The following is a 23,489-nucleotide window of genomic DNA, read 5'->3' as shown; positions in this document are numbered from 1 at the left end:
CCCAATGTCCTTAACATGTCCTTATCATGGCTTTGGAGGCCTTTCATGGCAGACCCAGACTGCTGCCTCTAAACTCATGTCTCTCCATGTTCCTCTCTCCTTTGATGCTTCAGCCACACTTCCTCTGTTTCAGTTCTTTTAGCTTGCCATCTTCGCTCTCACTACTCTGGGCCTTTGCTGAATATACTTCCTCACTTCAAGTCTGTCACCCCAAGAAATGGGATTCCTTTCTCTTATCTGTTGCCTCCTTGAGGGCGGAGATCACACCTGAGCTAAGTTTATCGCTCCATCCTCAGTAGCCAGCACAGTGTATGGTGGCAGAGAGCAGCCACCAGGGAGAGACTGAAACCTATGGAAGATGATGGCAAAGGTTAAGTTTGCCCTGACATCACCTCATAAGAAGATGGACTGTGGGTCTTGATGGAGGGCCGTTACTGCTTCCCGGTGCCTGCCTCCCAACTCTACTTCATAGTGGGATGTCCTCCTTCAGAAGAGAAAGAGGTGACATCATTCATACCTGCATGGCGCTGCCTTTTAATAGCAGCCAAATGCATGAAGAAGCATTTACATCAAGTGCCTTTGTACCAGGTGTTCTGATATGTGTTTCTGAATGAATAAATGGTGTAAAAGATCCACATACAGAGAAGACCCACCAGTCTTGCAAATGACATTAGCCAGCATTCATGAGCTATTTAAGGTAGGTCAGGCATGGTACTAGGTGTTTCACAGGTAATAGTCCTTCATTTAATATTTACAACAGCACCATGAGTAGATGGGATTACTCCTGTACCACCAGAGAGGAAAATGAGGCTCACAGGGACCTAGTTACCTGTCCACAGTCATACAGGTAATAAGTAAGCTGATTTGGGACAAAATAATGATAACGCCAACTACTGATAACTAAGCTTTTACTACAAACTAACCTTTTACTAGTACTTGATATGAGTTCTTTTACTTCACACTCTTAGTAACCCCTTATAATGGGTACTGTCAGAATTCCTAAACAAGAGATAAAGAAACTGAAATTCAGAAAATGTAAGAATACTGTTGTGATTCCACAGCTAGAAAAAGGCAGAACTAAGATCAGGACATGCTCTAGTACAGTGATTTTTTTTTTTTTTGATGTGGATCATTTTTAAAGTCCTTATTGAATCTGTTCCAATACTGTTTCTATTTTATGTTTTGATTTTTTGTTGAACAGGCATGTGGGATCTTAGCTCCCTAGCCAGAGATCAAACCCGAACATCCTGAATTGGAAGGTGAGGTCTTAGACAATGGACCACCATCAGGGAAGTCCCTATTACATTGACATTTTAACAAAGAATTTCATTTCCAAATATGAAATGCATCAGTATGTTAAGACTATAAGCTGGTAACTGCAGCTACTTTTTTCTTAAAGGGAGAATAGTAGTAGTAAAGTTGCTCGGTCGTGTCCAACTCTTTGCGACCCCATGGACTGCAGTTTATCAGGCTTCTCCGTCCATGGGATTTTCCAGGCAAGAATACTGGAGTGGGTTGCCCTTTCCTTCTCCAGGAGAGAAAAGGCTAATGTAAATGTTTAAGAGACTCAAAAACATCACTTTAACAAAAACTTAAAATATGTCTTGCTGTGAGTTTTACATGTAGTTGATAGAAAAATTAAGATTGATTTAAAGCCAGATATTAACATGCTCCGAAGGACTGATGCTTCCGAATTGTGGTGCTGGAAAAGACTCTTGAGAGTCGTTTGGACTGCAAGGAGTTCAAACCAGTCAATCCTAAAGGAAGTCAACCCTGAATATTCACTGGAAGAATTGATGCTGAAGCTGAAGCTCCAATACTTTGGCCACCTGATACAAAGAGCTGACTAATTGGAAAAGACCCTGATGCTGGGAAAAATTGAAGGCAAAGGGCGGAGGGGCAGCAAAGGATTGAGATGGTTAGATAACATCACCAACTGAATGGACGTGAATTGGAGCAACCCCTGGGAGACAGTGAAGGACAGGGGAGCCTGGTATGCTGCAGTCCATGGGGTTGCAAGAGTCAGACACAACTTAGAGGCTGAATGACATTAACATGCTACTCACTTGCATGTTACTCAAGAAAAGAAAAACCTGTCAAAACACGAGAACTGAAATGCTTTGTTTTTATTTCCCATTGTCTTGTAGACAATTACTAAAACGTAAGGCAGGGGTTTATTTTTCCAGCCTGGCTTCTCACTTGTGTCATGAATGTGATGGCACAGACAGGAACCCTCAAAATACCATGATCCTCTGTGGTTTTCTACTGTCATGTGGTAGGCCTGCCTGGTGCCCCAACTTGGGCTATAATCGCTCCATAAACCACCCACCCAGGCCACTGTACCAACCGCAAAGTACAAGGAAAATGTATCCCTCTGATGCTAAGATGTTTGAAAGCTGTTGGGTGCTTGTGCAAGGGAGGGACATAAACTCTCTGGATTTCAAAAATAATTACCAGGTTGAGTCCCTGCAGCATAACTCATCCGCAAAGTTTTCCAAGCTTTCCTGGAGTTATGAAGTCCAGCAATTTTAAAAGCAGACATCAGCATCAGCTGAAAGGCCCATAAGATATACACTCCCAGGGGCCATCACAGACTTACAGACCCCAGGCCTGGGGCCTAGGTATCTGACTCCAGAAGTTCCTCCAGGTCAGAAGTGATCCTGCTCCATCTGCTTTCTAGAAGAGCCACACTTCACAAGGCCCCAAAACTTGCTACCTTCCCCTCTTATAAACTGGATGATGCTCTGTAGCCAGTTGGTGATTAAGAATAAGCAAGTTCAGCCTAAAGAATAGTAGGAGTATTTCACATTTCTTTGGAGACCTTTATCATTTATCCACACTGTCACAGGTCAGGTCCTACTGCCTATGTCCCTTGATTCAACTAAAATGCACATTTTTATTTTTCCAGACTCCACTTACAAACTCTAAAAAAAAAAAACAAAACTGAAGTATAGTTATTTACAATGTTTTGTTGATTTCTAATGTACAGCAAAGTGAACCAGTTACGTGTGTGCTTAGTCACTCAGTCATGTCTGACTCTTTGCAACCTCATGGACTGTACCCTGCCAGGCTCCTCTGTCCATGAGGATTCTCCAAGCAAGAATACTGGAGTGGGTTGCCATGCCCTCCTCCAGGGGATCTTCCCAACCCAGGGGTTAAAGCCAGGTCTCCCACATTGTAGGTAGATTCTTTATTATCTGAGCCACCAGGGAAGCCCTAAGCAGTTATACATATAACTGTATATCCTTTTTCATATTCTTTTCCATTATGGTTTACCACAGGATATTGAGTATGCTATACAGTGGGACCTTGTTAATCTTTTTTATATATAGTAGTTTGTATGTGCTAATCCCCAAATCCTAATTTATCCCTCCCCCACCCTCTTCCCCCCTGGTAATCATAAGTTTGTTTTCTATGTTGATGAGTATGTTTCTGCTTCATAAATACATTTGTGTCATAGTTAGATTGTGCATATTAGTGATATCTATGATATTTATCTTTTTCTTTCTCACTTATTTCATTTAGTGTATGATAATCTCTAGGTCCATACCTGTTGCTGCAAATGACATTATCTCATTCTTTATCATGGCTGAATAATATTCCACATATACACACACACACACACATATATGTATATCTCACATCTTCTTTATTCATGTATCTGTCAATGGATACTAGGTTGCTGTCATGTCTTGGCTACTGTGAATAGCATTGCAGAGAACATTGAGGTGCATGTATTTTTAAAAATTACAGTTTTCTCTGGGTATATGCCCTGGAGTGGGACCTACAGGATTGTATGGTAACTCTATTTTTAGTTTTCTAAGGAACTCCATATTCTTCTCAACAGTGACTACTCCAAGTTACATTCACAGCAACAGTGTAGGAGGGTTCCCTTTTCTCTACACCCTCTCCAGCATTTGTTATTTGTAGACGTTTTGATGATGGGCACACTGACTGGTGAGAGGTGGGACCTCATTGTAGATAAACTCCCTTTTTGAACATTAAATATAAGATGATGATGATATGTATAGCCATTTATGGGACACTAGCTGTGTGCTTTATACATGTTATCTCCAATCAGAGTAACTCTACAAGGTACATTTTATTCTAACTTGCACATAAGGAAATAAAAGCTCAGAGAGATCAAGTAACTTGTCCAAAGATGTCCATCCAGCAAATGGCAGAACCAGGATTTGAATCCAGATCATTTTAACTCCAGAACCCAAGTTCCTTCCATTCCCCATTAGCTGGGTCATCTTGGGCAAGTACTTAACTTCTCAATCCCTTAATTTTTCCACCTGTGCAAAGAGGGACACAGAAGTACTTAACCCAGAGTGTGTTGCTTAGATTAAAAGAAGTAACTCATGTAAAACATTTAATACAGTAGCATTAGCTATCACCAGAATTGGTTTTTTTCTTCTAACTTTTTTTCAGGGTTTCTCAAATGTATCTTAGAGGGCATTCATGCCATCTGAATACATAGTGCCAAATAATTTCAGTGTGGGCTGCAAGAGGCATCTACCTCTCAGTTGTTCTCAGAGCTCATTCACAGGTTAGAGGGTCTGAGTAGTTCCACAGTAAAGAATCGGGTTTCGCTCTTCCCCAAGCTGGAAGATACAGATACATAAATTACTGAATTTTCACCTAATATTTTGGTCCTACCAAGAAAGAAAGGGGTCTTTTACGCCTGATTTGGAATGGAATTGCTTTGATAATCTCACCCTCCGCCAGCGTGGGGAAAAGGCCCTACTGGAGAAACACCATTAAGAAGGACTTGCTTTGATACCGGCTGTTAATCCCATGGCCCAGCTTGACATTGTCTCTTAGCAACGTCCTGTCCTTTTCCCCTTTTCATTCTTGTGCCTCTAATGACACTTCCTCTCCTCTGGTTTCTCTTCAGACTTTCATGGGCCCCTTTAAGCCTCGTTTACCCAGAGAGAAGCTGGAGCTGAAGGCCCAGCACACATATTTATGTTAATAGTACTGAAGGGAGGAACAGCCTATTCTGGGGGCTGCTTTCCAACCATCACATAAATCAGTCAGGAAAAAAAAAAGTTACTGTTTTCACAAAGACAGTGCTAGAGTGGAGCAGCAGGTCTTGGCAAGGCATCATCCACACACACACACCCTCCAAAATCTCCCCCTCGTTCATCAGGAAGTGGCGGTAGAGATGGGAGTCTTGAATGCAGAGGATTTCCAAGTCAGAAGGGATCTTTGAGGTCATCTAGTGCTAAAGCACAAGGAAACATCTAGAAATGCCTCTGTCCAGGTCTTTTCCCCAGAGATTCTGGTGCTGTTGTTGGGAGGTGGGGCATAGGAGAGATTCTAAAAGCTTTCCAGGTGAGGCTCATATGCATGAGGGCTGGAGTACTGATGTCATCACAGATCAAGCAGGGACTTAGTGGTACAGCAGGGACCTGACACACATCTGCATTTCCTTCCATGATGTCATGTAGTCACTGAGCTCTGGGGAATGGTGGCAGAAATACTAGATAGTGGTGATTTGCGTCATGTATCCAAATCAACTGGGACACTCTTTCAAACTTACTTTTGCCCCTCCTTGGATGACAGAGGATGAGATGGTTGGATGGAATCACCGACTCAATGGACATGAGTTTGGGTAAACTCCGGGAGTTGGTGATGGACAGGGAAGCCTGGTGTGCTGCAGTTCACGGAGTCACAGAGTTGGACACGACTGAGCAACTGAACTGAACTGTGCTTTTGCTCTACCTGGACCAACTGAATCAGAATCTCTCATTGGAGCCTAGCACATATATTCTAATAGAACTCTTAGAAAAAATTTTGACCTATACCCCAGTCTGAAAAAACACTAACCTGATAAACCACTCATTTCAGAGTTAGAAAAACTAGGGTTCAAATCCTGGGTCCATCAAATATCTAATGTGTTCTATGGTCAAGTTATACGACCTTTAGCCTCAATTTCTCCATTTGCAAAATGGGACTACACAGTAACTCTTACTCATTCTTCAGTGTTGTAGTTCAAAAGCCATTTCTCCTTGGAAGTCAGGGCTGACCTTCCCAACCAGTCCAAGCACCCACTCACCCAAGGTAGACCCTCACAAAGAGCACGGGAAACTTCTCCTTTGAAACACTGATCACAATTCACCAACTGAGTAGTGTGAGACTAAACGCGTGGTTTTTGAATAGGTGAACAAATCATTAATAATGATTAAATACATGTGTAATGGATTACTCACTCTCAGTCTCCACCACCAGTATTTACCGTCAGTGAGACAAGGGGTTGAACTATCTTGCTCAAGGCTACATTCATGGTGCTTGGTGTGAGGCTGCGCTCAACACACTGAGTAAAACAAAGGGCTGAATATAGGACTGGACAAGTCATGCCGCAAACATCAGCTGTCTTAATTATCTTCAGAGAGGCCCAAAATCTTGCCCAGAGACACAAAGCAGAGTTGAAACCTGAACTCAGTCCTGTGGACTGCCAGCCTCATTTTCGTCCATTATGTCAATCAGCCTTACTTTTCACACTGAAGAGAGGACTTCTAGGAAATAATGGCAGCTGGCTTTGCCCACTAGAGTGAGCTGGAAACCCGCAGCTTCTTGCATATGCCCACCCTTCACTGAAGCAATCCACACACATGCACACACATTTGCTGATGACTGTTGGCACGACGCTCCTTGGTCCTGTCTTGAGAAGGTTTTGGGTCAAAAGCTCCTTGAGGACAGAAACTGTGATTTTGGCTCCCCTCACACAATAGGTCCATAGGAAGTCTATTGTTTGCTAATGACAGATTCAAGGGACAACATGGTTTTGATCTCAGCACCAGTCAAGCCACATGCATTGTGGGGCCAAATACCTGTGATGATTTCCAAAATTCCCCATTGACCATCATGCTATCTGAGGTTTAGGGGCAGTTGACCCTTAGAGGGTCACATAGAGAGGGCAGAATTCACATCACTGTCTGCTTATGTACTATTGGGGAAGGGAGTTTCAGAATAAGACCAGGGTGACTATTTTGAGGAATGACTCTGGAGGACCTCTTGTCTGTCTGCAGTAGCATGGGTATCAAGAACTCTTCAAAATTTCATTCTAGTAGATTTCATTTACTTAAAAGTTCTATATAATATACTACCATATGTAAATTAGATAGCCAGTGGGAATTTGCTGGATGACTCAGGGAGCTCAAATAGATGCTCTGTGACAACCTAGAGGGGTGGGATAGGGTGGGAAGTGGGAGGGAAGTTCAAAACAGAGGGGCATATGTCTACCTATGGCTGATTCATGTCGAGCTATGGCAGAAACCAACACAATACTGTGAAGCAATTATCCTTCAGCTACAAATAAATTTTTTTAAAAAAGCTTCTATGACCCAGATCCTATGCCAAGTGCTTTACAGATACAATTTCATTTAATTGTTTTGATGCTGAGGGATTGTAATCATTGTCATTATCTTACACAAATGGAAACTGAGACCGAGAATAATTTTCCAAAGGTCACAAGCACCAGTACAAGCCAAGACCAGCACTGGAACCAGGTCTAACTAATGATTCCAGGGCACTATGTGTCATGTTTTCCAGCTGCAAAGAATATACAGTTAGCACTCCATACCTGCGAGCTTCTCATCAGGAGACACAGAGGGCCAACCGTGTATCCACCGTACTGTGCCATGCTATATAAGGGACTTAGTACCCACCAATCTTGGTATCCAAGCGACTCCTGGAAGCAACCCTCTGGGGATTCCAAGGAATGATCCGTATTACAGACAAAGCTCTATGTCCTATGGGACTTAGTTTCTGTCAGGAGGAGACAAACCGTAAATAACAAATCTAATCACCAAGAAAAGTAATAGTGCTTTAAATAACAAGTGCTGGAGAGGGTAAACAGAAAAGGAAATTCTTCTACACTGTTGGTGGGAACGTAAGTTGGAGCAGCCACCATGGAAAACAGTATCCAGGTTCCTTAAAAAATTAAAAAGATAGTTGCCATAAGATCCAACAATTTCATTCCTGGCCATGTATCTGGACAAAGCTGTAGTTCAAAAAATAAATGCAACCCTATTTTCATAGCAGCACTACTCACAATGTCTAAGACATGGAAACAACGTAAATGTCCATTGAGAAATGAATGGATAAAGAAGATGTGATACAGATATAGATAGATATAAAAAGAATGATATAATGCCACTTGCAGTAACATGGATAGACACAGAGATTATCATACTAAGTGAAGTAAGTCAGAAAGAAAAAATAAATATCATGAAATATCACTTATTTGTGGAACCTAAAATAAGACACAAATGAAGTGATTCATAAAACAGAAACAGACTCACAGACACAGAGATCAGACTGTAGTTGCTGAGTAGGGGAAGTAAGGATAGGGGCTATTGGACCAGCAGATGAAAACTATTACATATAGGATGAATAGACAACAAAGTCCTACTGAATAGCAGAGGAAACTATATTCAATATTCTGAGATAAAAAATGAAGAAGAAAATGGAAAGGATAGATAGATAGACAGATAATGTATAACTGAATCACTTTGCTGTACAGCTGAAACTAACACATTATAAGTCAAATATACTTAGATAAAATTTGTTTTTTCAGTTTTTTATATTTTAAATAAATTTATTCATTTTAATTGGAGGCTAATTACTTTACAATATTGTAGCGGTTTCAACTGTACTTCAATAAAATTTTTTAAAAGAAAGTGATGGTACTCTAAAAACTGGGATAGTAAAGAAAGAAAGGGAGTGGTTGGAGGTATATGGGGAAGGGAGGCTGTGATACAGGTTTGCAATTTAAAATAGGGTGATTAGGACAAGTAATGCTCCTTGGTCCTCTCTTGAGAAGGTTTTGGGTCAAAAGCTCCTTGAGGACGGAAACTGGCGTGCTGCGATTCATGGGGTCGCAGAGAGTCAGACACGACTGAGCGACTGAACTGAACTGAAAATGAATGATGTACTAAACAGTGAATGTAACCACTACTGATGAAGCACCTGATATGCGTCAAGGGCTGTGCCAACCATTTTATCTGCAATGCCTCACTGAATCCTCATAATGACCCTATAAGATAAAGATCATATCCATTTTTCAGATGAGGAAACTGAGACTCAGAGACTATAAAAAATACTGTCCAAAATAATTGGGTTAATAAGTGATAGGGCTGGCATTTTAATTCAGCTCCTCCAGCTCCAGGCCACTGCCCTTTTGATGACCAAGACGCTGATGATGCTATGTTTTATTTCCACATGGTTTTGAAATTCATTTTTTTTTTTTTTTTGTAGTTGGAACATTTAGATGTAGAGAAGCAGTCCCCAAAGAGCCATTTGCAAATGTCAGAAAATGCATGCTTTCCGGAAGCTCCCCAGGAAGGCTGCTCTTTCATGGAGGAATAGTGGTACCCTGGATACTAGAGGCCAGAGGTTAAGCATCTTTTTAGGGTGTGTTAGTGGAAACCATTTATAAACTTAACAGAACTTTGTTCTTGACTTGGCAAGCTTGTCTGTCATAAGTGATTCCCGTATTAAGTCTGACGTCATGCCTTCACACTGCACTTTATCTTTCCTCTTGAGATCAGGAGCTCAGTGGTCTAAAAGGACTTGACGTGTGGAATGAAGGTCTCCCAGCCTACAATGTATTCAGTCCTCCCCACTACCCAGCCTCACAAGGATACCAATGCAACCATGTCAAGTGCCATTCATTTGGAAGTCTGTGAACAAAAGAGGTGGGTCACTTGAGTGCCTTTGGTCACTCAGTAACAAACCTACTGAGACAGTGAAATGACTGCTGTGTGAGTGCTCTGAAAAGTTAGGGGCACCATGGAAATACACTTGGAAGAGAAAGAGGAAGTGGAGAAGGATGCCTGAATCCATTCTTTCTGGGAGACCCAGATTTCACAGCCTCAGTCTACCCTTTGACCCTAAGCCAACTCAAACATATAGATTCTGTCATTTACATCCATTGCATATACATGTATTGAATGCGTATATGTACCAATGACAACTAGTATTTGTTAACATGTTTTTTATGTTTTGAAAGCACTGTGGATGGGTATTGACTTGTTTATTCTCATTCAAGGGGCATAACCCAGTGAATGTGATGTGGTGATTTAAATCTCTGTAAATGCGGAAACTGAAGCAACAAAAGTTCAATGACTTGACAAGGTCAGGGCTGGCGAATGATGGGGAGTGTAGGTGAAGTCCAGATACCCTGAGTTAAATACTCAACTTTCCTTTCTGACCGGGGAAGGCTGTTTGGTACCAGATTCATCCAGCACAGGAACAGTAGGATCAGACTCTGCCTGTCTCTCTCTTCTTCCTGTATCCCTGTTTACTCAGTATCTCTCCCCTCTCCTCTCTCTCTTCCCCTTCCCCCCTCCTTTCCCTTCTTCTCCTTCCTCTCTCTGTTTCAACTTGGATTTTGATTTATTCCAGGGTGTTTTTGTGTTGTTCAGTCACTCAGTCGTGTCTGACTCTTTGTGACCCCGTGAACTGTAGCCCACCAGGCTCCTCTGTCCATGGGATTTCCCAAGCAAGAATACTGGAGTGGGCTGCCATTTCCTTCTCCATACTCCAGGATGAAATATGCAGAAAACCATCATGATAATGTGGTCTCACCTGCAGCATGATCCTGTGGCAGGGACCCCAAGAGGGATGCTGTAATGAGACTTTTATAAATTACTCCAGAGCTCTGAGTTGGCTGCATGCCCTGGTGCCTTATTGAAGCTAAAACTGTCATTAGGAGCAGCATCGAGAATGGTGTCCCATGACCACATAGGCTCACACAGCGAGTGATGATCCAGGTCATGCAGAGTCAAGGCCAAACCCAGAGTCCAAACCCGGAGTCCCTCAGGGCCCTTCCTGGTGACTCCTTTACGTTTATCACACTCCGTCCAGCGTCTTTCTCCCCCTGTAACTGGGTGATGTAGGGTGTAAGGACCACAAGGACTGTGTCTGCCTTGTTAACCACTATCCACTGCACAGCACCAGGTGCTGGGTAAGCCCTCACAGACAAATGAAGGGTTGATGTAATAACAATAGCTTAACATTCTCCCCAGCTCACTTCCGTTTAGAAAGAAGATTCTAATGAAGGCTGTGTCTTAATCTCAGAATTTTCAGAGAAGGAGTTCCCTGGAAGGCTCATTCTAGAGTGAGTGTGGTGAGGATGGCATCTTTCCAGCAATTCTGAAATGGTACCAGCAGATGCCCTGGCATTAAATTAGTCTCATCCCCAAGAACAAGAGTGGTCGGACCTCAAAGAACAGTTGAGGAAGCCAAGGAAAAAGGCAGCTGGGGTTTGACTTTATCCCACCCAGACACCCCCTCTGTGAGTCTCTGGTTATTCTATCCTGAATGCAAGGTGAACGCGTAGAGGTCTGGAGTCATGGCCTAGGAGGCCAAGTTCTCGTGGGACAATAAAAATCTAAACCAACTGCCGGCCCTGCTGGGTCTGTCTGTTATTGGAATTAAGCTCCCCATTTCATTTCATTCAAACTGAAGAAATTTTCTGGCAGGGTGTCAGGTTTCAAACAGAAATGTCAGCCAAGGGCGCGTGAGGCCAAAGTCTGATCAGAACAAACTTGAATCAGTTTATGCGCTAGGTAAAAACTCATAGTAGTCTGGTGGGCCTTTCTAATAAATAGTCCTCATTTGCATGTTCAAGACTAAAAACCTGCAAGGAGCTATGTATAAAAACAACATCTGAGGCCAATGTGACTTCTATACAAAGTGAGCACACATCTGTAGATGAATATGAAGGGCCCACTACAGTGATTTTCTTCCACAGTAGAGGAGCAGAAAAGAATTTGAACATGTTCTCAAGTCCAGTGTATACCCTGATCTTTGACTCAATCAAAACTAACCCTATTAATAATTATAATAATAATCTTTGTTGAATATTTAGTATATGCCAGGGTCTGTGCTGTGTTTATTGATCAATTAATTTATTAATCAATTAATTCTCTTGATGATTCTACAAAGTAAGCCTTATTCTGATAGAAAATAAAACAGAAGAACAGAGGTTCACAAACATGTCGTGGTTTGCAAACCAGCAAAGATCAGGATTGAAAGTTGGTCAGTTCACCCCTAGACTCTCTGCCCTTAATGTTGGTCAGGAACAGGTTGGGTAATGAATCTAACATGCAGGAATATAAACTGAATGCTTATTGTAGATTTAATCATAATTTCATACCCTGTACAGGATATTTTTCAGAACTCAGATCCCACTTTGGTAGCAAAGATAGATAAGCCAAATAGTAGAACTTGGTTTGTTCCTTCCAGTTGCTAGCATAAAAAGCAAGCACCGGATAATTAACTAGAAAATCCAGTCTCCAGAGGATTTAGCTTTGTATCAATACACTAGACAGGTCAAAATTCTGCTTGTCCCCTGGGATGTTGAAGAAATATTTAAATCATTTCTTTACACCCTTAGCATGTAGGCAGAGATATAATCAGAGATTGTTTGGGATTCCTATAGTCCTGAAGACCACAATAATGAATAACATGGCCATAAGTAAGTACCTTGATAGGGACTGATGGATTTCATCCACCCACTAAATTATTTTCAACTATACACTTGCTTTTTGCAGAAGGCTTGAATCAAAGCCTAACTAAAACAACAAATACATGGATAGATGCCCGACTCCAGTAATACGGATAGGAATACAAATTAAATGACAGTTTTCACATATCATTTTGGCAAAAATTTCAAAATTTGATAATATCAATCATTGCAGTGGTAAGGAGAGGCCGGCTAGCATCTGCTCGTGACATGAACTGAAAGAGTCATTTTGGAAGCGTTAAAAATGTATACCACCTGTGAGTCAGTAAGTCCCTTTTACATATCTGCTGCTGCTGCTAAGTCGCTTCAGTCATGTTCGACTCTGTGCGACCCCATAGATGGCAGCCCACCAGGCTCCCCCGTCCCTGGGACTCTCCAGGCAAGAACACTGGAATGGGTTGCCATTTCCTTCTCCAATGCATGAAAGGGAAAAGTGAAAGAGAAGTCGCTTAGTCGTGTCCAACTCTTCGCAACCTCATGGACCACAGCCCATCAGGCTCCTCCATCCATGGGATTTTCCAGGCAAGAGTACTGGAGTGGGCTGCCATCACCTTCTCCACCATCAAGAAACATTGATACATACTCATAAGAATGCTCATTGCGCCATAATTTGTGGCATCAAAAATTTAGAGATGGCTGAAATGTAACAATCCATATCACAGAATGTTACACAGTGCAAAAAAGATAGACCTCCTCTATATACTGACCAACAAAAATGCTTGACATACCCTTAACTTAAAAAATTCATAAAGCATGGTATAATCCAATGATATCACACACAGACACATACACAGACACACACACACACATACACACACAACCAATATATTTTTTAAAAAGGAAGGGAAAGGCACACATCAGAACCAGAGATTAGATTACCTCTGGGGAAGCTCCAAGGTTGCAGAGCAATGGCCATGAGGAACATCCATCATTCATACAGTCTATGGATAATGTCTAGCATTAGGTGCTAGACATTATGTCTAGCAGGCAGGCATTGGTGCTGCTTTGTGATCAACCAAATAGACAAGAATCCTTGTAACCATGACATCTACATCCTAGCAGTATTGTTTTGTGAGGTATGTTTATAGGATGAGAATGTATGGCTTCCCTGGTGGTTCAGACAGTAAAGAATCTGCCTGCAGTGCAAGAGACCCAGGTTCAATCTCCGGGTTGAGAAGATCCCCTGGAGAAGGGAATAGCTACCCACTCCAGCATTCTTGTGTGGAGGATTCCAGGGACAGAGGAGCCTGGTGGGCTACAGGGGTTGCAAAGAGTCAGACAAGACTGAGTGACTAACACTTTTACACTCTCACTTTCTGTAAATAAGTAAAAATAAAAGCAAATTAAAGAATGGATGTTTATATTAATGAAATGTCAAGTGACTATTTTGGCTTTTGAGAGTCCTTGCAAACCGTCTCAACCGTAAATGCTGTGTTGGTAACTGTCACGTGGCTACCACATTCCTCAAATTCCTCCTGTGACGGCTGGCACAGAGTGGCGCAGTGACAGTCTCTCAAGCACAAGGATTTGCATAAAGCTGGTTCTTTTCCCTTCTCATCATCTTTCGAGAGTATCATTAGGCATTAAACTCTGTATGTGTTAGGTGCTCAGTCATGTCCAACTCTTTGTGACCCCATAACAGTACCCTGCCAGGCTTCTCTGTCTGTGGGATTCTCCAGGCAAGAATACTGGAGTGGGTTGTCATTTCATTCTCCAGGGGAATCTTCCTAACCCAGGGATTGAACCCAGGTCTCCTGCATTGCAGGCAGACTCTTTACGGTTTGAGCCACCAGGGAAGCCCAAGAAGAAAGGTTTCCCTGACTGGGAACTGGACCGGGCCATGGCCCAGAGAGCACCGAATCCTAACCACTCATCAGGGGGCATGAGTTGACTCCAATTCGATTATATATATTCACCAAAAGACATGTACAGAAATGGGCTTAGCACTACTAGTCATAAGAGCCGCAAACTGGAAATGATCTAAATGTCTACCAGCTGCTGAAAATACATACAATGTACTATACTCATGGGAAAGAATGTTACACATAAATTAAAATCGATGCATTAAAACTACACACAGAGACTTCCTTAGTGCTCCAGTGGCTAAGACTCCACACTCCCAATGCAGGGTGCCCGGGTTCAATCCCTGGTCAGGGAACTAGACCCTACATGCCGCAGCTACGACCTGGCGCAGTCAAATAAATAAATAAAACTATATGCAAATATGTGAATGAATCTCACCAATATAGAGCTGAAGGGAGCCAGTGCAAGAATAACACACTGCACAATCCCATTCATATGACTTTAATAATAGGCAAAAACAAGACATGATATTAGAAGGCAGGATAGTGGTTACCCTTGGGAGGGAGCAGAGGCTATAGTACATTATAGAGGCTTTGGGAAGGACTAGGAATGCTTAGCTTCTTGCTCGGGGTGCTGGTTATACGGTTATACGGGTATCTCAGTTTAAGAAAATCTGTTGAGTTTCACAGTTTGCCTTTTCTGTAAGTATATTGTGTTTCTACCAATAGTTTGCTCCCCCCAAAACAACAAAAAAAATTAAAACATAAAACCCTAAAATCCAACCTGTGTTGTTTGAATCTCATATTTGGCAAGTCATACACATTTTCCAGGCTTCAGTCTCAGCCTGTAAGATGGGAGGGGGATTTGTTAGCGGATATGTATGGGGCCTTCCAGCTGTATCACCTGTGTATCCAAAATCAATTTCTGAAACAAGGGGAAATGAGAATGAGGCTTGGGTCATTTGCTCTTTGAAATTATAGAAGGCTTACAATATCATATGTGTCCCATTTTCAGGACATTTGTTGTAAACTAAAGACACAATCAATGAGCAAGGGAAATCCTGCCTTCCAGGAAAATGCACGGAGCTGATTCCTTTCCAATTTGCTCGTGGGATAAGTGTGAATATGCCAAATGCTGCTTCTGCCAAGCCTCTTGGTGTGATGTCAGTTCACAGGCCCTGCAACGGGGAGAGTCAGCAGCTGTAGAGGTGGGGCTATTCCTGGTAGGAAGGAGGCAGTTGCCATGCTTGTGCCCGCTGACCGGACTGCTGTTTCAATAGGAACTTCCTCTCTAGGGGTGCTGGTTCATAATTTTCCCCTTACTGCTACTGGAAGTCCTAGAATGGCCACATCACAGCCTGTACCCATTCACAACAGGAAAGTTTGATATCAGCAGACAATCTTGGCACGAGAGGAGGAAAAGTCCAGGCTTGTGTCAGCTTCCATATTAGAACCAGAACAATCATTTGTATGGTACAGACCATGTTGTCACCTTCACAAGAGATGTTGGGCTCCAAAAAGGAAAATGTACTCTAGTGAAATTCAAGTGTGATGTCTGCAAGCAGGGACCCCAGAGAAGGCAACACTTTGAGGACCCTGAACAAAAATGCTGTGGTGACTCTAAATCCAAGGAAAGGTGCTTTGATATTGGGAGACAATTTCTGGTGCATGAGTTCCTTGTACGGTATTATCCTACGTGTTCAGGACAGCTGGGCCCCATGTGAACTATGGGTCCTCACAGGCATGCTGAAGTTAGCAACTGAAATTAACCACTCACAAAATCTGATAGGCATCTTACCTCCTCTAGCTTGGTTTTCCTCAGATAAGCAGAGGTAAAGGGCCTGTTCTGTTGTTTGATTTGATTTTGGTTGGTTATTTGTTTCTAATCACTCACTGGTCAATACATTTATAAAAACAATGAAAAGGATTAAAAGTAGAATAAAGAGATAGGCAAAATATAGGTCCAATTCTTGCTTATTATTTTCAATAGACATTATTCTGTCCAGTGGCTAGCAAAGTTCATAAATGTTCCTTCCTGAGCTGGGCACTGGTCAAAGAGATGCTTTTAGTTTATGAAAATGTGTTGAGCTGTATACAATGTCTGTACAACATGGCGAACTGCTGGTAGTCTGCGGATTTTAGAATTGCTGCTCCCTGAAGGGTTTCTCACCCTTCTTTGGGAGTAAGTAGTTAACACAATGCCCCAGACGAGGAAAGGGCCAGGGAACAGGATATTGTGATAAGGATGGAGACTCAAGAGAATGGGAGAACAGCTAGGAGAGTAGATTTGTCTTTAAAAAAAATCACGATTGTAGTGAAGTAAGTTTTGGTGAAGATGAAGAAAGGAACCTGCTGTTTTTAGAGGAGTAGGACCAAGTGACATGAGTAAATAACCAGAGTAATTATGTAGAAGGAGGCACAGAGATCTCTACTTATGGTATTCAGCCAATCCAGATGCTGATCAACACATATGGATCATGTCAGATAGTAAAGTTCTCATTCGGGTCAACCAGGGGACATGGGGCGGGAAAAATGTTGGTTCTCTCCACTCATTTCCTACTCACACATGGCAGATGGAAAACCGATTTTTACAAAAGCAATTTTGCTGTTTCACCAAATGCCAAATATAAGGACTCATGTCAATAACATCGCTGTTCATGATTCTTGAAGGCAAATTTAGAATTAGGGACAATTACCAAGAAACATGAAGAGAACAGGCTATAAAACAATTTATATAAAGTCACGGGAATAATGTTTCACTGAAGCCAGCCAACCATTCTTGTACTGTTTTGGTATTTTTGGAAAAAAGAGAGATTTAAGTAGGTAAGACAAAAGGCTGAAATTCTACAAGTATTTTAGTTTCCAGTCCAGGACAGCTGTTGGGTGATATCACCCATTGTGAGAACAGCCATGCGTGGAGGGAATTGGCAGATGAAAAGCCAGCAAACTCGACAAGAGGTATGTAAACGTGCTTTCTCAGTCTCTTTCGATTCTCCTTACAGAGGCACACACCTAAAAGTGAAGTTACACGTGCGGATGTTTATATGAAGCAGAAAAGACGCAAGAAAGGGTCTGAGACATGAACAACGGTAGAGGAAGATAAACATTTCAAGATTCATATCACACTGCTGCTGGCCCGATTCAGAGTCTCTAAGGAAATAGCCAGAAGGGCTGCTCAACACTCAGCTTCCTCCCAAGGAATAAAGAGTTTGCTATGAGCCAAGGAAGTGCCAAGAAAATGCCAATTTATGTCACACTAACATCTTTCTTAAAGCTGAACGTGGACTTCAGAAATGTAACCTTTTGGCTCCAGTGAGCACAGCCAGCCTGGAGGGATTGATATTAGGTTCTTCTGAAGGACTGAGGGAAATTTGAGAAGAGATCAAATTAGACACCCAGTAATTAGAAAATGTACTGACACCAGAGTTTTATTCACAAGAGTGGTGGGGTCAACTTTTCCATAGCACCTGATGTGAACTCAGAAAAATGGCAACCTGAAGACAGTGTTTGGAAAATGATTTCACTGGAGACAGACAGAGACAGCAAAAGCTGGAAGGAGAGGGAATAAGAGGCAAACTAAAGTGAGATTCTGTAATTGAGAAGACATGCGGGAACTAGCAGAAAAAGTTTCCTGCCACAGACAAAACAACCTTCAAAGGCTACCTTCCTTCTCTCGTTGCTGGGGTAAAGTTGCTTTTGGAATAACCACCAATGCATTATACATATTTAAAACTCTCCTCTCTGGGTTTATAATTTTTACAGAGACAGCTTCCTGCCAACGTAAGTTGTGAATGTAAGATGATGCTCCTTTGTGGGGTTGTAAAGACAATCTAAGAACAAGTGAATTCAGAGTCACAAACTTCACAGCTGGGGAGCATTTCCATTGCCTAATGCACTTTCCCTTGAAGCTCTCATTGTTTTGCTCTTACCCAGTGGTGTCATTATTTGACTTACCTCATGGGGAAATCACTGTTTAAAAACTGAATAGAAACGGTGAAATAGTTTTGTACTTATCTTTTCCAGGATAACAGCTTCCCTCCCCCTCCCTGCTCCCCGCCCCACCCCGCCGCTTGTCCAGTTCCCGCCACAGAAGGGTTAGGCTCCTGTGGGTGATGAATTGTTCCAAAGAGTTTGACAGTTCCAGGGAGAGAAATGAGAGTAAAAATAACTAGCTGATTACCAATAGGAAGCAAATTGGCCACTTGAGAATTCAGTGGCTAGAAAGATGACAAATGAGAAAACGAAAATCCTCATCAAGAGATGAGGCTTTCTGATTAGGCCAAGTGCTTTCCACGCCTCTCCCTCCCTGCTGTGTGATGATGTACATCCGATTGGACGTCGTTTTGTATCAGGGGCAGTCACTTCCAAATGGGTGTTTGGAAGACTTTGAAGTATTTCATTATAACCAGGAGGCATTCAGAGGCTGAGCAAGTAAAATGGAAGATGCTCTATCTTGGGCTGTGGAATGTACATTTATAGAAGGAACCCACGTCTGGTTGGTTTGGTCTGGCTTTTTATTCCATCACCCCATAAGGCAGGCTTCCAAGATTTTCTGGACTCTGGAAGAAAATAAAAGTGAGAGTGTTCTTGGCCAAGGAAATTCACATTCAAGGCAGATTCAAGGATTTCAATATGTGGATAGACTGGGTTTTCTCTGTTAAGAGTCAACTACTAAAAATAGAAATAATTTGGGAATCCTTTAAAGAGAGGCCATTTTTGCTAGTCCTCATTTGAATAAATCCATAAAGTGACAGAGGGTATATAATGAACTATAGACATGCTGCTGCTGCTGCTTCTAAGTCACTTCAGTCGTGTCCGACTCTGTGACACGCTAGCTGTCCTCAAAAACCATAAATGTATCAGTGGTATTAAGTCATTTGTGCATGAAGAGATAAAACATTAACCATTAGCCTCCAACTAGGCACAGCCATAAGAGTTGAAGAAAGTAAGAAGAGAAACTGGGGAATTTTGAGTTAGGTAATAAGAATAGAATGCAGGGAGGAAGGGTGATAAGCAGCAGGCCTTGAAGGATGAATATGACTATAGCAAATTTCTGGGTGAGAACTGTTTGAATGGATAACAGCACTATTTTAAAAAAAATATGGTTTGTTAAAAAGCGACTGCAAGTGGTTTGTCTTGAGTAAAGGGGTTTGGAAAGATGAATTAGGATGTAGGTTTCCCACGTATGTGTGGGCCTTCCATACCAGGCACAGGTGGGTTTGATCTTAGGAGCAGTGGAGGAACATGAGTGGTTCTGAGTAGAGTTCGAACTGTTTTAGAGGTGTGTTATCCCTGTCAATGAAAAGAAAAGGCAAAAGAATGTTCTCTGGGGCTTTACCAATCAGTTAAGTCAGTTCAGTTGCTCAGTTGTGTCTGACGCTTTGCGACCCCATGAATTGCAGCACGCCAGGCCTCCCTGTCCATCACCAACTCCCGGAGTTCACTCAGACTCACGTCCATCAAGTCCGTGATGCCATCCAGCCATCTCATCCTCTGTCATCCCCTTCTCTTCCTGCCCCTAATCCCTCCCAGCATCAGAGTCTTTTCCAATGAGTCAACTCTTTGCATGAGGGAGCCAAAATACTGGAGTTTCAGCTTTAGCATCATTCCCTCCAAGGAAATCCCAGGGCTGATCTCCTTCAGAATGGGCTGGTTGGATCTCCTTGCAGTCCAAGGGACTCTCAAGAGTCTTCTCCAACACCACAGTTCAAAAGCATCAATTCTTCGGTGCTCAGCTTTCTTCACAGTCCAACTCTCACATCCATACATGACCACTGGAAAAACCATAACCTTGACTAGACAGACCTTTGTTGGAACTAGGTCAGATTAAAAGATAAGGCCACCATTTTGATTCTTCTTCAGTTTTGACACCTTTGCTATGGAAGAGAAGAATGCATAACACAGTGCTTGGCACATAGAAGGGCTCAACCAATACTGCTGAATAAGCCTGAAGTTTCTCAGAATCAGAGTATTATTATTTCCTAGAATAGCTGAGGAAGACCAGAGATTGCCTCAGCCCTCTGAAGAGGTAGCAATGAATGATTTGAAGATGACCAGATTAGGAGTTATATGAACTTGATAATTTAAATTGACCTTCATGGGTCTGTATTATCTCAGTTAAGAAGACAAAGGTAAGTTTTGTGAATGAACTCTAATAGCAGAAAGCTTTTTGTGTATATTTTTGGAGAGAGAGCCATGTGTACCTGGAGTTGAATGCTTGGAGTACTCTGTGATCCAACTCAAGGTTAAGAACCTAGGAATTACATTCCCTTTAGAAAACAAGAGACTGTGATTCTGAAAGTCCAAGGATGATTTTGCGCTCTGGAAGGACAACTGGGACATCTAGAACTATAGCTCCGCCAGTCTTGTCACCTTGGAGGCCTGTGACTGATTGTTTTGACTGAAATGAGGAGGAAAGGATTTTGTTTCTAAATGTCAACCCAGCCTCAGATTCCCCAGCAATTTAAGGAGTATTATTGATCTTATCAGGCATGCTGGGGTGTGACTGACCATCGGAAAGAGAGAAATCATTGAAAGACACTTGCCCTCAACAGAAAGTGACATTGGCCAAGTGTAATCTCTGACACCACCTTTTTTTTTGTAGAATTTTTTTTCCATTTCTGCTTCCTTTCATAACGGCCTCTGTCATAGGGTTACTGGAAAGAATAACTAGTTAATGGTGGGGGAAAAGTACTTGGGAAGATGATGTACTTTGGCACTTAAGTCTATTGTTCAAAAGCAATATGAAATAATATTTTTGTTGAATGGACATGTTCAGTAGATGCTCTGATTTGAGGACTTGTCAATAATGACATGATGCTGTTTGCCAGAAATACGAGCAGTTAAAAAAAAATGTTATCTTTCTCTAGAAGCTATTTTCAGTGTAAAACTCCAGCATGGGAAGCTAGTTCTTGCAATTTTTAATGAGGCAGGGCTCTTAATAATGATTTTTGGCTTAATGTGTTAATGAGTAGAGATCTGAGGGATAAAGGACTTACAATGTAATAAGGAAACTCAAAGAAAGATTAGGCTCTAATAAAAATAAATAGTTTTAAAATTGATTTTAATAAATTCAACTCTGTTTCCTTTAATTTATACCAAAAAGAAATGCACCATGGTAAGCTGATTATAGCATTGATAAAAGAAAGAATGGATATTATATGTTAATATAATATTAATAAATTACAAATGCCAACTTACAAGAAGAAATCATATATAGGCAAGAATATATATTCTTGGTGAGAAAAAAAATGTTACCTATAAATCTAAGTAAATTTATTTTCACTTTTTGAATAGCAGCTGTCAGGTTTAATTGAAAAGCTGATTAGTTCCATAGAAAAACCACCTAAAATGGCAATGCTATGGATAATGGCAATACAATTTAAGAGTACCGTTTCTTTCGATTGTTTTGCCCTCCTGATGTATTCTACTGTTCCAAGTAGTAATGATGATCCTTATTCTTCAATGAAAGTATGAAAGTATTAGTTGCTCAGTTGTATTCAATTCTTTGCAGCCCCATGGACTGTAGCCCACCAGGCTCCTTTGTCCATCTCCAGGCAAGGATACTAGAGTGGGTTGCCAATCCCTTTTCCAGGGGATCTTCCTAACTCAGGGATCAAACCCAGGTCTCCTGTACTGCAGGCAAATTCTTTACAATCTGAACCACCAGGGAAGCCTACAGGCAACTTAAACTGAGAGAAGGCAATTTCCTCTAAGAAATTTCTTTAAGAACTCCAGTTTACTTCACTGAGAGTGTTATACAGAGAATACTGTCAAATGACAAGATCACTCTATTTCATACCTAACTACTCTGCTGCTGCTGTTGCTGCTAAGTTGCTTCAGTCATGTCCAACTCTGTGCAACCCCATAGATGGCAGCCCACCAGGCTCCCCCGTCCCTGGGATTCTCCAGGCAAAAATACTGGAGTGGGTTGCCATTTCCTTCTCCAGTGCATGAAAGTGAAAAGTGAAAGTGAAGTTGCTCAGTCGTGTCTGACTCTTAGCGACCCCATGGGCCGCAGCCCACCACGCTCCTCCGTCCGTGGGATTTTCCAGGCAAGAGTACTGGAGTGGGGTGCCATTGCCTTCTCCCCCTAACTACTCTAGACTTGTCCAAAAAGAGAACCCTTCATGTAGTGTTGGTGGGAATACACGTTTGTGTAGCCACTATGGAAAACAGTACAGAGGTTCCTTAAAAATTAAAAATAGAGTTGCCATATGATCCAGCAATCCCACTCCTGGACATGCATCCAGACAAAACTATAATTCAAAAAGATATGTGCACTCCTAGTTCATTGTAGCACTATTCACAAAAGCCAAGATATAGAAACAACCTAAACGTCCACTAACAGATGAGTGGATAAAGACGGTGTGATATACACATACAATGGAATACTTCTCAGCCACAAAAAATAACTAAATAATGCCATTTGCAGCAACATATATGCAGCTAGAGATTATCATACTAAGTGAAGTCAGAAGGAGAAAAACAAATATCATGTATCACTTACATGTAGAATCTAAAATATGCTACAAGTGAAACTATGAAACAGAAACTGGCTCACAGACATAAAGAACAGATTTATGGTTGCCAAGAGTGGACAGGGATGGAGGAGGGATGGAGTGGTAGTTTGGGGTTATTAGATGCAAACTATTACATATAGAATATAAACAAGGTCCTACTGTATAGCAGAGGTAACTATATTCAATACCCTGGGTTAATGGAAAGAATATTTTTTAAATGCATATATGTATATAACTGGGTCACTTTGCTGTACAGTAGAAATTAATACAACATTGCAAATCAGTTATACTTCAAATAAATACATGAATAAATAGATTTGTCCATATCTTAAAAATCTCTTCAACATGAAAACAGAGACTTCTACCCCAGATATAATTTTCTTTCTTTCACTGAAAATAATTTTTTTTTTAATGTACCCAGAATCACCCAAAACTCTGTCTTCCACTGAGCACAGTAAACTCTTTCCAGTTGCTTGGAAATGAAAACTATGGGTTAAACTCTAACTCTGGAGTCCAGTGCAATGCCATAAGCTGGTGTAGGTTCTGAGTAATATAACAGTATTATATCCTGTTCATATATATTATATATTTATATAATATTTTATTTATATATATTATTTTTTA

At 41.5% G+C, this 23,489-nt stretch overlaps 1 long non-coding RNA gene across 1 annotated transcript in view; it reads right to left on the bottom strand.

Annotated features, from left to right (window-relative positions):
• The window catches only part of LOC121817298 (uncharacterized), a 186,859-nt gene that overhangs the window by 102,908 nt on the left and 60,462 nt on the right, over window positions 1-23,489 (bottom strand). The gene's annotated exons all lie outside the window — the stretch shown is intronic.

This window comes from Ovis aries, chromosome 19, assembly GCF_016772045.2.
Source record: "Ovis aries strain OAR_USU_Benz2616 breed Rambouillet chromosome 19, ARS-UI_Ramb_v3.0, whole genome shotgun sequence".
Classification (NCBI taxonomy): Eukaryota; Metazoa; Chordata; class Mammalia; order Artiodactyla; family Bovidae; genus Ovis; species Ovis aries.
The sequence above is the reverse complement of the archived record's forward strand: the minus strand, read 5'-3'. Positions and strand labels throughout refer to the sequence as shown.